We start from the raw sequence: 16,368 nt of genomic DNA on the forward strand, positions 1-16,368 counted from the left end.
AATGATGCAGCAATGAGCAGAGACAAGGCTAAGCAACCTTGCCAGCGTCTGGACTCTGGTTGCATCGGGCCGGTGCTCGCTGGGGTAGGTTCAAGGCCGAGTGCGGCACGGTCGTAGCGGCCATAGCCAGCAGCGTGAAACCTGGCGGAGGTCTCCCCCCACCATCTCCACCAGGCCGGGTAGAGATCTCAGGAAAGAAGGCTCTCCACCAGCAGATATCCCTGCGCGTTGAAGCTAGGTGCACATCCAGGAGGCTAAACACCACAGGGTCCAGTCCAGGGGTCTAGTCCCTGCCTATTTTTATTTATAAACACAAACAGAGGGAATAATGCAGGTAAAGTCAGTACCAAATGGAACCTTTACTAATAGCTCGAACTGTCTTGCACCAGAGGAACACAGAAAAATTATCAATTAGCTTTCTATCTGTTTATCCTGAGTGTTTGGAAGCAAAAATAAGCAAACACAACAAGAAAAGATGTTCCATCACACTGTATAGCCCACCTCTGAGCCCTCTGCGCTCCAGAAATGTTGGATGGCTAGCTAGAATCTGGTTGTTTATCTCACCTGAGCTTCCCAACCCACCGAGATTTTCCCATTGCTAATTGTAAAAAATTGGTCTGTCCTCAGTGATGGAGAAATGTCCAGATGAGCCAAAAAAAGGAGGCAAGCAGTGTTCAGATGGAAAAAAAACAAACAGAAAACTCCAACCTCCCAGGAGATGTAATAGGCTTAGTAGGCCTCCTTGACACATGTCGGATAAAATAAAATTAAAAAAAAATAATGTTTGTAAGAAGATTAGCTTGAACATGGTGAAATTTCTCTAGGGGCTGTCCACGGCTGACGCTTGAACCGGCAGCTCCCAGGGCCTTATCAGAGTAATGAATTTCCACCACTCTGGGCCATTAAAAATTCTCCCCCCCATCCCTTCCGCCTGAAGCCGCTTTGATTTGGGCGGCTGAAGCCGCATCTGCTGGGGACGGTTCAATTTTCACCACGTGCGGCCGTGCCTGCCATCCCCTCTCCTCGGCGGGACGGAGGTGAGGCGTTGGGAGTTAACTCGGTGGAAATAATGCAATGTGACTATCTAATTTGTGGCTGTGACCCCTCCAGGAAGAAGACCTGTCTCGGCGCAGCAGATTATCCTTAGGCTTATTACTGCATTGTTCCAAAACAAATCCCATAAGCTTCTGCGTATAATCACTTTTATATACGTGTAGGCAAATGGCTCGGCGTTCGCGCGGACGTATCGCATATGGGGATGCAGCGGGATCTGTGTTGCGCTGGCCGCCGCGCAGCCCGCTCCGCCACGGCGCAACGGGAGAGGGCTTCGCACCCGTGGTGGTGAAAGCAGCCCCCCGGGCGAAGCTTAAATTAACGGCCTCGAGCGGGGAGTCAAGCCGGGCAGAAACACTCCCTTATCTCATCATGATTGCCATCACGATGGCAATGATGCCATCGGAGCAAAGCACGTAGCTTGGCTGGCTGTGGCAATACCTCCTGCTGTCCTTGTGCAAGGTGGCCAGTCCACCGGGAGGACCGGGACAGGACGGAGGAGAAGCTGGTCTCCTGAAGAGCCTTCCTGCCTCCGTGCAGGCCTTCTTGGCTGAACCACCCCATGTACCTTACGCCCGGGATGCAGCCAGGGTTTCCAAGCACAGCATCAAGTAATGGAGCAGGTCGCTCTATAATACGGTGAAGGAAATGCATTTCCGTAGGGGTCTTTTTGCTCCTGTGAACAGCAATGTAAAGACTTTGTGAACTCAGCTTGATGGCAGATGTTTATTTCCTCCGCAATGCTCTTAAGGGGAGGGAATGTTTTTAGTAAAGATACTGCAATAGCTCTGACCTAAAGAGGGACCCTGTAGGCTTGAAAATTTGCCCCCCTTCCGATCTCTCTTTAGGTCAGGTCTGAGGTCTCTGACTTAAAGAAGGGCTCATGTGCCAGAAGCTCGGCTATGTTTTCCAGCCGGTTGGTGTAGCAAAAAGAACATTTCCTTCTCTGCAACCTTTGCCTTGCTGCTGTCATGAGGCTCCCGTGGCTGCCACAGCTCTTCTGCTGGTTCCACTGTTTTTTCCGTGAATGTCATTCTGCTAAAAGCCATAATTACCGTGTTTTTAACCCATATACCTCAGCGAATCAGAACAAATATACCCGCACTACTGAATGCGACAGTGAAGTGGCTCTTTTATATCCCCTTAATGGTGGGAAACTAGCTGTGTTGCTAAAGACCATGAAACATTGAAAGCAAGATATCCTCAAGGGTCTCGTGATACCCAGTTGCTAGCTAGGGCACTTGTGATATTTTGGTGATATCTCTCGGGGTGCCTGTCAGGGAACTCATATTTGGGGTATTTGTGGCATATGGAGGGCACGCTTGTGTACTGAGGAGTTTGTGATATTTGGGTGCTCGCATTTGGAAGGTCGTAAAGAGCTTGTGGTTTTCATGGAAGAAGTTCTCTGTGTTTTTCAGACTCCTTAAGATGGCTTCAAGATGTCCGAGGCTGCCAGTTATTTTCCAAACGGTCGAACGCCAGCTCCAGCCTGGTTTACACCCAGTTACCGCTGCTGCTTTTGAACGTGCCACAACTCGCGTCCTCCGCAAGCCGACCGCCGCTTCTCTCCCACCAGCAACCAGCACTTGCGTCACCAAATCCTCGCTCGCCCTGGCATCTCCTTTTCACTGAGTTGCTTCCTCTCTGTCATCATCTCCCTGCTCCACCATGGTGAGGATATTATTTATTTGGGAGGGGAGGGGCTGTTAAGGGAGATGGATTATGCATTTACACTTTAAATATACTGAAAAGGGAAAAAAGAATCTTCTTTCCTCCCCCCCCACCATCTCCACTGGTGGGCGCAGCACTAAATCCCATATTTTTCATCCAAATGGAATGGTTTATTTTTATCTCTTTACAAAAATAAGCATTAAAAGTTACAAGATGGATCACCCGCATGCAGATCTTCAAGGGCTGGAGGGGAAGGCTGTGGAGAATATTGTGACTGAGACGAGGCTGAAGGAATAAGTCAGTAATATGTGTGTAGCTGAAAGGCGGGTGGACCATTCATTCCCATTATAAAGAGGTGCACTACCATTAATAATCATTTTAACAAGAGCTGGCCTGAGCTAGCAGGTCTGGGCTACATTTCTGGAGAGTGAATTTTTATTTAATAAAAAATGCTCTGCATACAAATGAAAAGATAATGCCGGGCTCACTTCTCCTACCTGATATTTATTATTGCTTCACCTGCCTTGGAATGGGAACATTTATTTGGCCGAGGAGTTTTAAAAGGGCTGTGCATGCTGTATTTGCTTTGTTATAGCAGTCACCTCGCAGCGTACTTTTGTCTTAAAGCTCCAAAAGGATCACTTTAGGGCTGATTTCTGACCGGCTGCAACCTCTCTGGGGAGAAAAGGACCCGGACATGCCTGGGCTTCCACGCAAGAGAGCAAATAACCATCCCAAGTCTTTTTACTTCTGCGTCTGAAGAAGGAGATGCTGTGTTTCTAAGGCGGTTCGTACGGGTCCCATAGGCAGCACAGCGAGGCTGGGGTTTGTAAAAAATTCTGATTTTGCTGGGGTGGGTTTCGGTACCTCCGGGTCTCCTGGAAAATCAATGCGGTGCGGATTCAGGAGACTGAACGCTGCTGAGACTTTTACCCGTAAAACCACATCTTTTAAAATAGATAATGCATTCCTGTTTAAGGAAATACATGAATAAAAACCTCTGGGTCTTTTATGAATCAGCCATCAGGAAGAAAGCATTTAATCTTGTCGATGTAAGAGAACAGGGAAATTAGCTATTAACCAGGCACTCCTCGTCTACTTCTTTTTTTAGGAAAAAAAGTAGCAAGGGAAAGAGCCAAATCCAAGACAGGGCTGCTTGGCCTGCAGACCAGGGACTAATTCAAACCCACCAGTGCGATTCCCTGCTCCAATTTTTAATTAAAAAAAAAAAAAAAAAAGAGGGAGAGAGAGACCATAATATCAGCTGGGCTTCTGCTAAGTCTGACACCTTTATCTTCCCATTCGGATGTTGTTTGGCCAGACAGCCTGGTAAAAATATTTGACGCTTCTTTCTGTAAACGTGAGGGGCTAATTAGCGCTGCCCTCCTCTTTGGAGCCGGCTGGTCCAGCCCGGGGCTTTCAGGGGCGACTCGCTCTGGCAAGGACAACGGGATGTCCGACTGACCGACACCGCCTGAAGACGTGTGATTTCTGGACGGTGCTAAGCAGCTGTTCTCTGGAAATCAAGGTGATGCTAAGTGTCACCAGCTGGGCACCGGGAGACGGGGACAACGCGCTTTCATTAGTCACTGTTACGCTCTCGGTCCCTGGATCTCCGAAAGGCCAGGAGAGGTTGCGCATTTGCTATTTTTGCCGTGCCGGAGAAGTAGATGCGACAGTCTCGCTATCTGATGGAAAGCTGAGAGCAGAGCTATCTCCCTGGAGAAGGCAAGGAGATAGGCTGATATCTTTTCCTCCTTATTTAAGCAAGCTTTTCCGTGATTAACTGAGCTCCTTACACCTGGTTTCCAAAAAGGCGCTCTCCTACGTGAAGAGGTTCGCGCCTTCGTTTTGCCTTTAGCGGGGGCACTCGCAGAAACGCTCTGTGTTTGGACAAGCAATAGCTTAATTCCGCTTTGCTAACAGTGGCTGTAACTCAAGGCGGAGAACATATTTCCTCCTCCCCGGCTGCCCAGCTTCCCCATCTTCTTCTCCTTCCTCCCTCTCCTCCTCTCCCGTTTCCTTGTGCAGCTTGCCCCGTCCCCATACCGTCTTCTCCTCTCTCCTGTTTTATACCTGCTCTTTTGCTCCTTGAGGTTTTGGCAGTTCGGATCCATCTGTCCCTTCCTGATGATGGGCAGATACTGTATCACAGGCGGCACAGGCAGGGCCCTCCCGGAGCCGCGGCGGTAATTAATGATAATCCCTTAATCTGCGGGTTGTGTGAGAGACCGCATTGCCCGCTTTTTCCCCTCCTGAGCACAGAGAGGTGTCAGACCCTTAAGAGCAGAATTAGTCTAACACTAAATGGGGGGACCACAGGGTTGGTTTTTTTTCCTTATATATGAGTAACAAGGTATTACCAGGCATCTCTTTTTATTTTTCTCCTTTTGCTTGTTTGCTGTCGTAATCTGGTGAGACCACCTTGGCCACAAAGAAGGAAAACAATTTCTTTCAAAATTTTAAGAGGCGTTAGTGGTGAAGTTTGCTAGGACACGTTCTCTTCCCTTCTGCCCTTCCCCCTGGCATCAACATTTTTAATCAGAAAGGAGTCTGAACGCCACAAAAGAACCATTTTGCTTGGACAACTTATCACGTTTGATCTGGAATTTTCCCGAACGCTTTCATCCGGTTAATCAAAACTGTTCAGCTCTCAGCCATCTAACGTAAAAATACCTTTTTTTGAATTTTGGGTATGTCAGTCCTTCAGCACCAACAAGAGGTGACTGAAGAAAATATCAAGATGATGCAATTCCTACAGAAAATTGCATTTGGATGAAAAAGCCATTTTTTCCCCCCAGAATGAATAAAAACAAAGCATTGACCAGCTCTGGCCTCTGATGGTCTCCGTGTCTGCTTTCGCAGAGGAAGGCATCCAGGCTAGCCCTATGCAAAGGGGCACCGCTGGGCTGCGAGCGTCGAGGCATTAAGCACATCCAAGCCTCCGATGCAGCCTACTGAAACCGCACGTTGGCTCTGTCGCAGGGGCGGATTTCATCCTCGGACCGGGTCGACCGGGAATTGGAAAGGGCCGAGAGATGTCCCGGGCCGCAGCGCAGTGGGGCGCTAGCCCGCCTAACGCGCCCTGGTTCAGGGAGCGGGGATGCTTTTCTTTTCCCGGCGGCATCGCTCCGTCGTCCGACCAGCCTCGCTGCTGGAGTACGTGTTTTACCGCCGGTCGGCAATATTGCAGATCAGGGGCGCTTATTTACAGGTGAAAAAGCGTTTTTCAGCTGGGGTGATTTAAGTTGTGCTTCCGTGTTGTCCTCAGCTGAGGTGAGCTCGCCCTTAACCGTTAGCATTGCTGGGGCCGCTGCCGTGGGGTTTTCACCGTCGCAGAGCTGGGTGTGATTTGCCCCTGCCCAGCGGAGATCTTGAACCGGGACGGCGTGGGAAGTGGGTCGCATCCTCGCCAGCACAGCGGGGCAGAGCAGGCCTTTCCGCCGGGAGCTCCTTTTGGGGGGCACCGGCTGCTCTCGCCTGTGCCAACCCCCCCCCCCAGATCCCTGCGGTGCTCCCGCAGGCTGAGCCGGGCGGGATCAACCCTGGTTTTGCCCGGGTGTAGGGCTTGGGAGCGCTTTCACCATTCCTCAGCATCAGCAGAGTTGTGGGAAACCTGAAACCTGGGCTTTAAGCTAAAAACGGAGACTAATAACATTCTTCTCTATGTTATTAGAAAACTGCTGGGTTAAACAAGCACCACACATTTCCAAGAGAGCTGTTCTAGCTCTAATGAAACCTCTAATGCAGATAAGTATGAATATTTCTTCATAGAAGTCTCTTTCAGAAACTCATCCCTGCTCTATACATCACGAGGCGGCGGGACAGGCCATCTCTGAGGATCTCCAAGCCGTTTCTCCAGCCCTTCCTCGCTGATGAGCTCTGCAAACGCAGCCTGGGGAGGGCTCACAGGTGAGGCACGTTCCCAGCCAGAACCCACTACCTGAGCGAACCTGGCGGCAGGGGGATGGAAAGGGAAGAGGGGAGCAGTGGTGGTTTGGCAAGGGATGGCTGGGGCTGTTTGCTGGGTCTCTATCACTTTGCCTGTGCAAAGAGAGCTTTCTGTCTTTTCAGGGCCAATGGTTGCTAATCCCTAAAATGTTTCTTTTTCTTCCCTTCGCAAGAGCTAAAAGGCTCTCTGGCCGTGCCACTGCTCTCTTTTTGCGGTGTTTTGCATGTGAAGCAGGAGAAGAAGGTTCTGAAGAGGTAGAGCCTGCATTTGGGTGAGTTGTTAAGACATTAAGGGGCACCAGCTTTCTCCCTTTTGATGCTTGATTTTTTCTATATCTTCTGGTGCCTGGCACAACCTTCTGGTTTATGGTATTTGTCTGTAGGAAACCCTAAGTGACTGGAATAACTGTTTGCTGAATGCATCTTGTTCAGTGTGCAGTAACAGCAGTGCTCCTCAATATGCGAAGAAAAAATAGTGGAAGAGTGTGGGTACCCCAGTATGTGCAGATGCTATGTATGTAATAGCTGTGATGTGGATAAAACCTCAGCTGTGTTTAGCCTTGGTTTTATATTGCCTTGGATGGGTGAACCGGAAAAGGAAAGAAATGAAACAGGAGTCGCACATGCATAAAAATTAGAGATGGAAAAGACCTAGGTCATCTACTCAATACTTTTTCTGCCACAGTATGATTATTCCTGGACTGAAATCTCAGCTCGGAGTTATAGCTGGGAATACATTAACCTTTAAAACAATAGTATTAGAATGTTGTATGTTTTGTTTAACCCAGATGCGAGAAACCTGGGGAATGTGCAGTACAGGTTGTAGCTGGGGCGAGTGGTCCCCCAGGAAATGTTTATTTTTGTGAAGGAACGCTCAGTCTGATGTGGTTGACCTTGAGCCAGTCTTAAACTGGGGCGCATCTGGCCAACCCGTGACTCAGGATGGGGCAGCATGTGTGCAAGGAGGGTTGGCGGTTGTGTCCTGCCCAAACCTTGTGAGCACCAGCATCGAGCTGCCTATGAAGCAGACCTCAGTGGCAGAGTCAGTGTCATCGGGGTCCTTGCAGCAGCAACCCCATGGCTGTGGTGGCCCTGGGAGCATCCAGGATTGCTCTCTGATCCTCCCGGGGTGTCTCAGGCTACCAGGTGCCCTCCAGGCTTCTCTTGTAACCAGTGGACTGTGTCACCTTAAGGCACAGCTATCCGCCCAGAAGGGCTGTGGATATTTCAGCAGGGGATGAAGAAAACAGTTTCGTGAGCTTGAGTGGTAGGAGGAGCTCACAGGGGCAAAAGAATAGAAGAAAGTGTTTTCTTGCAGGCACGTGGGTGTGTTTTTTACCCTCTCATGAAGGGTAATTAAATGATACTGTGGAGCTGAATTTAGGAGGTCCTGGGTAGTTTCAGTTCCTGCTTCTTTCGCTGTTTCCTCTAGGTGAATGATGTCGAAAATCCTTCTGTCTCTTCTCACTTCAAAGCAGGACAGAAAACATCAAGGGCATGTGTCTCCTTTCGTCTCGTCAGTGCCCAAAAACCACTTCAATAGCAGAGATTTGCCTATGGCTTTCAAAGTGGTGCTCTTAAACTTCTGTCACTATTTCTGCCTATACTTTGTAGGCAAAGGAATTGGGAGACCAAATAAGAGAAACTGTCTGGTGCCTTATCTGCTGAGCATTACTACCTTCCCTGATCCCCTGCTGCTGACTTAAAATCTCAGGGGGTGAGATGAAAGAGCCCCTGCTGCTGTTGGCTCTTACGCGCTGCATATGTATTAAGAGTTTATTCTGAGCGCCTTTTTAAACAAAATGGTCCTTTGCTTCAGATGCCTAGTGCTGCTACTTGGGCTTTTGCAATGGAAAAGACATCAAATGCCTGGAGCCGGGATATGTTTGTGACGTGCCTTTGGGCATGTATGCGAGTCCCAGGTTGGAGATGGTCAAGCAGTGTGGCAGGCAAAGCCTTAAAAGCATTAGAGTGGCCCAACTCCCAGTTTTCTCAGAGAAACCGTCCCTCTGGAAGTGTCTAGTCAGGAAACAAGGCAGGGGAAACCTGCATGCTTGCAGAGCTGAACTCGACAGAATTGCAGAGCCTCTGCTTGCACTTTGGGCAAAACTCAAGCTCTCAAGGAGCAGCAGCACTTGGCTGCATCTGATGCAACACTGTCCTTGGTGCAAGCAAAAGAAAATACCGAAAGCAAAAAAACCCCTGCTGTTTCCTGTATTCTCTGCAATTCCAGACAGCTCCTCTTCATACCTACAGGTGTGTCTACACATGGGTTCAGAGACAATGAAAAAGCCCCAAAAGTTGGTCTAGAGCAGACTGTCTCTCTGTGCCTCAGTCTGATGTGGCTGGAAAACTTTCCAAAGGCTACAGGCTGGTACACCAGGTCTGATTTGGAAACAAGTATTTTTTTCTCTTCTGCTTGGACTGTTGTCTGCTGCTTTTCAGAGTTGTTCAGCAAGTTGCATCACAAAGACGCAAAGAGAGATGTGCTGTTATTACTGGTGGTTGTTGTTTCTAAGTCTTTATTGATTTTTATGAAAGAAATAATAGCAATGTGCGTGAGGTATCCAGCTAACAAAAGAGGTCCTGCAGTACTCATCTCAAATTAAATATATAGAGGTAGAATCCAACTGGGATATTGACAGGAAAATACAAAGCTTTGTGATTCAGTGTACTGCTAGAGTGAAAGCAGGACTTCGCCTCGCAACGGCGCACCTTGGCGAGAAGAGAAACAACATTGTCCTTCTCCACAGCTCATCAAGAAACATGTCCAAGGCATCTTTGCCTGAGGCCAAAAATAAGTATGTTACCGATAGAAGGGAGCTGGTACCTGAGCCCCTGTGTTGTGCCGCTCTGGGCTAGCTGGGGCTAACGGGAACGTCCCGCGGCCATGGGAATGTGGTTTGTACCCATCCCGTTGCAATGCAAGAGGTAATGCAGTAAAACTGCCCCAGGTGAGAAGATTGGTTTCTGCAGAGGGCTTCTGACAGCGATTTGTTGCTTGTCTGGCTTTGACGGTTTGGTTTGCGTCGGCTCGGGGCATCTTGCCTTTTGGCAATAAAAAGGTCATAAGGAAAGACAGTCGAGAGAAAATTGGTTCCTCGCAGCTGATCTTTTCTTCCCACCTGATTAACTTGTCAGCTTTTAGTCAATGTTTGACGCAACCCGAGTAGGGGACCGCGTGATGACCCCGCTCTGATGTTGTAACTGCTCTGAACTTTATCCACCTGAAGCTGGCTCGAAGGGGGATTGGAAAGGCTTATTTTCATTTTGAGCTGGTAACCCAGGGTACCACAAGAAAGACTATTCTGTTGCTCTTCCACCTGGGAGCAGAAATGACCAAATGCTTTGTGAAAAAGTATCCTGCTCTTTATAGGTTTGTTCCCTGATTGATTTTTTTTTTTTTTTTTTTTTTAAACTCCCAAAAGACTTGGAGAAATTCAAATGAGGCTCGGGTAATCCCGTGAAGTCAGAATTTGTCTCTCCCTTGACTTTACAAGGAATTCCTGAAGAGTAATATTGAATCACAACTGTATCTCTTCTTTTAATTCATTTCCTCTAGCAAAACATCACCCTGTGGAGGAAGTCCTTTCACTTGAAGACAAAAATGAAAGCGTTTATCAGTTTGAAAAGATCCCTCTGTGTGCCAGAGTCAGTGAGAGAGCATGGAAGTGTTGGTGCCTCTGGCAATGCCTTCACGAGGCTGTTTGTCATCTCAGCACAAGAAGGAGCTGAGCACACACAAATATTAAACTAATATTTTTGGCACTTGGTGGATTTTGCTAGGCAGTTCATGGTGCCTGAGGCAGCAAACAGGAATGAGATGCGGTATCCTTAAGCTTCATATTCATGGCTGAATTGATGCTTTTTTATATTTATATGTATGTATGTATGACTTATTATTGCTGTTTATCTCTTGTGTGAGAGGGAGAGATACTAATGATAGCTGGTAGCAGGACCCAACCAAGACTGCGATGTCGGGAAGCAAAACAGCAAAATAAGCTGGCTTTGGTCCTCAGGATGCTTCCAATACTAAATTGATGACACGGCAATTTGCTGCTTGTGTGTGAAGGGAGAAATGGCTGAGCGTGTTCAGGATCAGGGGAATGGCCTCTTCTTCCTCATTTCCCAGATCTTCACAGTTCAGTGTCAAAATCCTTCATCCTACCTAGACATGGGGCAAAAAAAAGGAAACCCGACAAGTTGTTTAATTGTGAGAAACATTTTGGAGCTCACCAGAGAGTGTGGGAAAGTGTGGGGTGGGGTGGGGGGGTTAGATGCAACAGTTCATGCCACTGCATTTTTTCTGAGTGAAGTGCCCCTTGAGGGCATGGTCCCTTTAGAAGATGCAAGCAGGACAGGTTCTCCTTGCTAGGTGGCTGGCAGCGCCGCTTTCTTTTTGTTCCCCCCCAAAAGTGGTTGGGTGCCCAGGCTTGAGGCTACCAACCCCTGCTGTCATTCAGCAGTGAAGGTGAGGGTGTGACTCAGGATGGCCTCAGGTGCACCAGCTCTCGCCATGCGTCTCGCCATACTCAGTCATTTTCTGGAAGCCCTAGTGCTTTAAACAGACGGTTGGTTCTGACCTACCTGGTGAAACTCAGTCACTTATCTCCTTGTCCTCATCCAGAGGTGGCTGCCACACTTGGCCTGATTCCCAGCCTCTGATCCAGGGAGGTTCAGGGCTTGCCTGGTGCCCAGAGGCCCCAAAGAAATTGCTTCTCCCAAGCCATAGCGCAGGTCAGGGCTAGTGCCGAGGCTTTGGCACAGCAGTGAGGTGGAAACCTGCGCTCTTCCTTCGGACCTGCCTCAGACTGGTGCTGCCAGGCTTGACCTTGAGGAGCATGGACATTTTCCTTGGAAAAGCAATAAGGAAAATAAAAAAGGTTGTCAACCCATGTCCATTTTGAATGGATGAGGTCACCTTTTCTGCTCCAAACAGAGACACCGTTGGCTGAGATGTGCTTTGTAGAGAGTGTATCAATTATGTGGGCTTTTTCAGAGCCTGGGAGCAGCATGAGCTTTTATTTTCTTGAGAGAACAAGGAAGAGGCTGAGAGGTACAAGAGATGATGGACAGCTTTGCAAGTAAACTGCAGTTAACTCTGAGTTAAATTTAACTCCCTGGGAACATCAGGAAGTAAAGTCAATCTCTGTGTGCTGCAATGCATGAGAACTGGTACTCCCTCAGCTCATTGCATGTGGCCTTACTAAGGGTCGTGTCCAGCACCAAACTTGTTCAGCTCCAACCTAGTTAATATGGAGAGGTGCGGGAAAATTCCTGTGCTGTGCACCTTAAGTCTGGAGCAAAAATGATGCTAAACAAGAGGAGAAAGGACAAGAGGTTCTGACTTTGTTTCTCTTCTCGCCCATCATGGAGGATGATTCATCTTCCCCGGATTCCTGGCAATTTCTCTCAGTGACCAGCAGCTCTGTCTTGCATTGCTGACTCATAACTGCTGGAAGCTTCTTTGCCTGAATTCAGACTAGAAAAATTTATGCATTGGCTTTGATCTCACTTGAAGTTGTTTTATGGAGGGCAGGGGGCAACCCAAGAGAGAGGAGAAACAACAGAAGGAGAGAAAAGATGTGGTGAGGAAGATGATAGGGCAGCAGCAGGTGACGAAGGAAAAGGAGGTAAAACCTGAGAGAAATGTGTACGTGGATTTCAAGCAGTGGGGAAAAAATACTCAGCTGATCCAAAGCCAAACAAATGAACAGCATGATGAATGATGCAAAACTATGCACCGCGGTTGATTTCTTATTGCGGCAGTGATATTAGTAATAAAATCAATACCAATAGTTAGCTAGACCTAATAATGACGCAGATCAGATCAGATCGGATTAGACTGATATTACTTCTAATAACCTGCTATTGTTGCTCTTACACATTAGGTGGAAACAGAGATTGTCTTTAATTAAAGCAGGGGTTCCAGCACTTTTATTCACTCATAGTCATAATTGAAAGTGGCTAGTCCATACCCCAGCAATTAAATCTGTCCTGAATGTTATTTATAAACAAAGGGAAAGAGAGAATCTATTGTTCTTCAAGTTGTTTCTAAAATAATCAAGTACTTACCTGCCCCGTGAGCCCTGAGGGACCACGAGACTTCTCAGGGATGTTTCCCTTTGAAAGATCATTGCAGAAAAACAGGATAGCCACCCTTCACATTACGATGCCAGTGGCTTCGACGTTAGACTCTGCAGGGTCCCCAAGATCGGCAGATTTTGAGCTTCCGACATCAGGTTTCGAGGCTATGTTCCACACTGGAGTGCAACCAAAACCCTTCAGATGTTTTTGGCAGAGAACTGTGTTGGAAAGTCTGCTTTCAGATGAAATGGGTCAGGTTTTGGGTCATCCTACCCCTGGTTAGAGGTGACCACTGTGCCCAGCAGCTCACCTCCAAAACCTTCCTGGTGAACTCTCGGCCTCGATCAATGCGCTTCCACGAAAAACTCCAGCTTTGATGAAACAGCATATTTAGAAGAAAAAGACTCGCAAGGTTTTATTGAATATGTTCCAAACAGTTCTACATTCAATCATGCAGAAACTGTCTCCTGGCGGGCAACGATCTCTTACTAATGAGTATTTGCCGTATGAGACATCCCATCCTGTACTTCACAGGTTCTTTGCTCTGACTCTGCGCCTGCCCTGTGTTAGAGCTGCTTCCTGTTTTTTTGTCTTTTGGCCTCTTTATGCGAATGAAACAATCGGCCAAGGGGAAGGAGGAGGAGAGGGGAAAAAAAAGATAAAAAAGACATGAGATCACTTCAGGTCTGAAACACAGCGTGAAAGGGGTTGTGTTTGTCTCCCTGAAGGCCAGAGAAATCCAGTTTGGGTTGCTCCTCTGATCTCCAACGGGAGCAGGTCATAGCATCACGCTTCTGTTGAATTACAGCTTTGGTGAAGCCTCACATGCTGTGCTGCAAGGAGACATCCGGCTCCCGCAGAGCCTGGGCAAAGACTGGCCACTCCAAACCCTCTCCTACAGTGAGTTGTCCTGCTCAGACCTGATGCTCTGCTCACACCAGACCTCGTCCCTCTGGAAGGGCAGCCCTCAGCATGGCCAGAAATGCGGTGCCCTCCCCTTCAGTTCGTTCACCGGTCTCTCCTCTCCTGCCTTCTCTTCCTCCTCCATTCCTCTCCTACCTCTTTATTTCCCTTCTCATCCCATCTCCTTGTCCTGTGGCATGTGGCTGCCATCTCTGGTGTCCCACCCAAGGGACAGCTGTGCCAGCGCACTGGGTCCCGGCTGCTTTGGGGCAGGGTTTTTAAATCCAGCCTCGGGGGAATTTGGCCAAAGTGAGACTAAAAACCTGACTAATCGATTTGGGTAGCTGAGCGTGGGTTAAGTGAGATGGGTGCCTCGCATCTCTCGGGTGACAGCCATCTGCAGAGGGGGGGAAAGCTGGAGGAACCGGCTGCTCCTCACCCTGCCCCCTTCAATCCTGCGCTTTCAGAAAGCCCCACAACAGCCGTCTTGGGTTTTGTGTGTCTTGCAGAGCTGGAAAAGGATAAAACACTCCAACTGCCCAGGAGGAGAAGAGAGAGACCTTGAATTTCTTTTCTTAAAGCAAGAGCCCCCCTAATTGTTTTCTCCTATCTTTGTCTGCTTTTCCTCCGGCTCGCTCTTTGAATCAAGAGTTTATCTTCACTTGCACGTGCGCTCAGGGCTACTGCAAGCAGTGTTGTCTAACAAAACACCTTGAGGATGAGGAGGTGCTGAACCTGCTGCTGACCCATTCTCCCCGGCTCTGGGAATTCCCTTCCCATGCTCACTGCTGTGGATGCAGCATCTCCCACCTTGTCCCCATCAATCAAGCTCCTGCGGATTCATTTCCAAAAGTTTCTTAGAGAAACTTCCTGGACGGGCAGAAGGGACAGAGGAGAGAAAAGTGCACTGAAAAAGAGATGCTGAGAAATGGAGGTCAGCTCACCCAAAATGAAGGGAGAAAAGCATGCAGGGAGAAGGGCTTCCCCGGAGAGTGTTTGTAAGAAAAGAGGGAATTTCGCCAAGGATTGCCTGATATTGTTCAATGAGGGGGAGCCCATTCAGAGCTGACCCGGTGCAATACTGCCTCTACATTTCTGCACAGAGTGAGAACATACGCATGCAAAAACTGCATGGAGGGGTTGGACCAGAGGGTGCGTCTCATCCACTGCCGTGTCTTTGACAGCATCCTGACGTGGATGCCGAAGGAAGGCATGTGAGAAACAAGCCAGTTAGTGCCCAGAGCCCAGCTAGCAGCCACGGCTGCTTTGGCCCCACTGTGGTTTTTCAATTAAATGTCTGAAAACATTACCCGACTTTGCCTTTCCCGTCAAACCTGCGTTTAAATGCTGTCCTAGTGCAGCCAGCGCTTCCAGAGGCTGATGGGTGCAGGTGAAGAGCTGCTCAGAAAGCATCGGCACGGCACCCCCCAAATGCTACTGCTCGTGCACGTGTGCACCCGAGTGTTGTACCTGTCCTGTGCCCGGACATCCCGGCACCCACGTGCACCTGCCTCCCCACGTGCTTGTCTCTGCTGCCCAGTTTTAGCACCATGGCTGCTGGTGGTGCATCCAGCCTAAAAATAAAAAGACAGATTGTCCTCTTCAGCTGTAATTACCAACTGAAAAGACCCAGTGGGAAGAAAAAGAGGCAGGCGATGTGGAAGGGAGAAGAGAGGAAGATAGGAAAAACCTCATCGTGGAAGAGGATATCAATCATCCAGGCTGCTGCCTTGAGAAGGTGCCTCTGGTCCTGGGAGGGATAACGACAAGCGCAGAGTATCGCCCGGGATGCATCAGGGAAGGCCACAAGCTTGAGAGATGGGGGAGGAAGGAAACATGCTGCCTTGGGCAGCCTGCATAGAGGGGGGAATTTGCTCTTGCCAGGAACCAGTACTAAATCACTTCTGTTTGGGGAAAGGGAGTGAGAAGGTGTGCTTTCATCTGTGCACTGCTTCTGGGGAGGTAGGTCCATGCTGTACCTCTTGCGCTGGACCAGAAGGAAGAATAAAATTGTCTTTTTTCCCTTGGCCTTTCTTGCTAATTCTCTCTTTCTGCCTTTTCCTCTCCCTGTCACTCCTCCTCTGTGCTGTTCCCTCTCGCTTGTATGCTCTGTCCGGTTTTATACACTCTTCAAAGTCTCATGACAGCGTGTTGCTGGAGTCTAATCAAGATCAACTTACCAGGCTTGAATTTTATCTCACATGCAGTGGCCAGAAGCAACTCCATCAAAGTTGGTGGATTTAGCTGTATTTAAAAATATTGGAAGAGAAGAATTGCTTCTCCTCAAGCAAGGGCCTCCTGGGGAAAGCCTGGCCAGCGCTTTCCCCAGAATACACGGGGAAGACCAGTTCCAGGAGAAGTTTTATTTTGGCTTCTCGGCCCCCTCCATTACAGACGGATCTGGTTTGTCAGTGTCTCCATTCTCTGGAGTCTTTAAACATCATGTTGCCCACTCAGGCGGGTCCTATTTGTAGAGCTCAGGTTTGGCTTTTATTTATTTATTTTTTATTTAGTAGCGTGTCTGCCTCCCTGGTTTGAAAAGTTGGTGCTCTTTGACCGGATTGAGTGAGAGGGACCCGCAGAGCCGGTTTTTGCTAGCAGCGCCGTTATCCCTCGCTTCCCCCTCGCCCCCCGCCGCCCCGGTGCGCGATGATGGATCCTGGGTGTCAGGCGTGGTGTGTGATAAATTAGCCGGGGAAGCAG

General features: G+C 48.7%; 1 long non-coding RNA gene across 6 annotated transcripts in view; it reads left to right on the plus strand.

Annotated features, from left to right (window-relative positions):
* The window catches only part of LOC136992408 (uncharacterized), a 150,437-nt gene that overhangs the window by 104,365 nt on the left and 29,704 nt on the right, over positions 1 to 16,368 (plus strand). For 4 of the 6 annotated variants that reach the window (XR_010884636.1, XR_010884632.1, XR_010884633.1 and 1 more), the window contains exons 5-8: positions 2,472 to 2,724; positions 3,352 to 3,549; positions 6,512 to 6,636; positions 6,849 to 6,947. This is a non-coding gene — a long non-coding RNA (uncharacterized lncRNA). Of the gene's footprint in view, positions 1 to 2,471; positions 2,725 to 3,351; positions 3,550 to 6,498; positions 6,637 to 6,848; positions 6,948 to 16,368 lie in introns of all 6 variants that reach the window. The other 2 variants (XR_010884635.1, XR_010884634.1) reach the window with 2 other exon arrangements.

Source organism: Apteryx mantelli, chromosome 7 (genome assembly GCF_036417845.1).
Source record: "Apteryx mantelli isolate bAptMan1 chromosome 7, bAptMan1.hap1, whole genome shotgun sequence".
NCBI lineage: Eukaryota > Metazoa > Chordata > Aves > Apterygiformes > Apterygidae > Apteryx > Apteryx mantelli.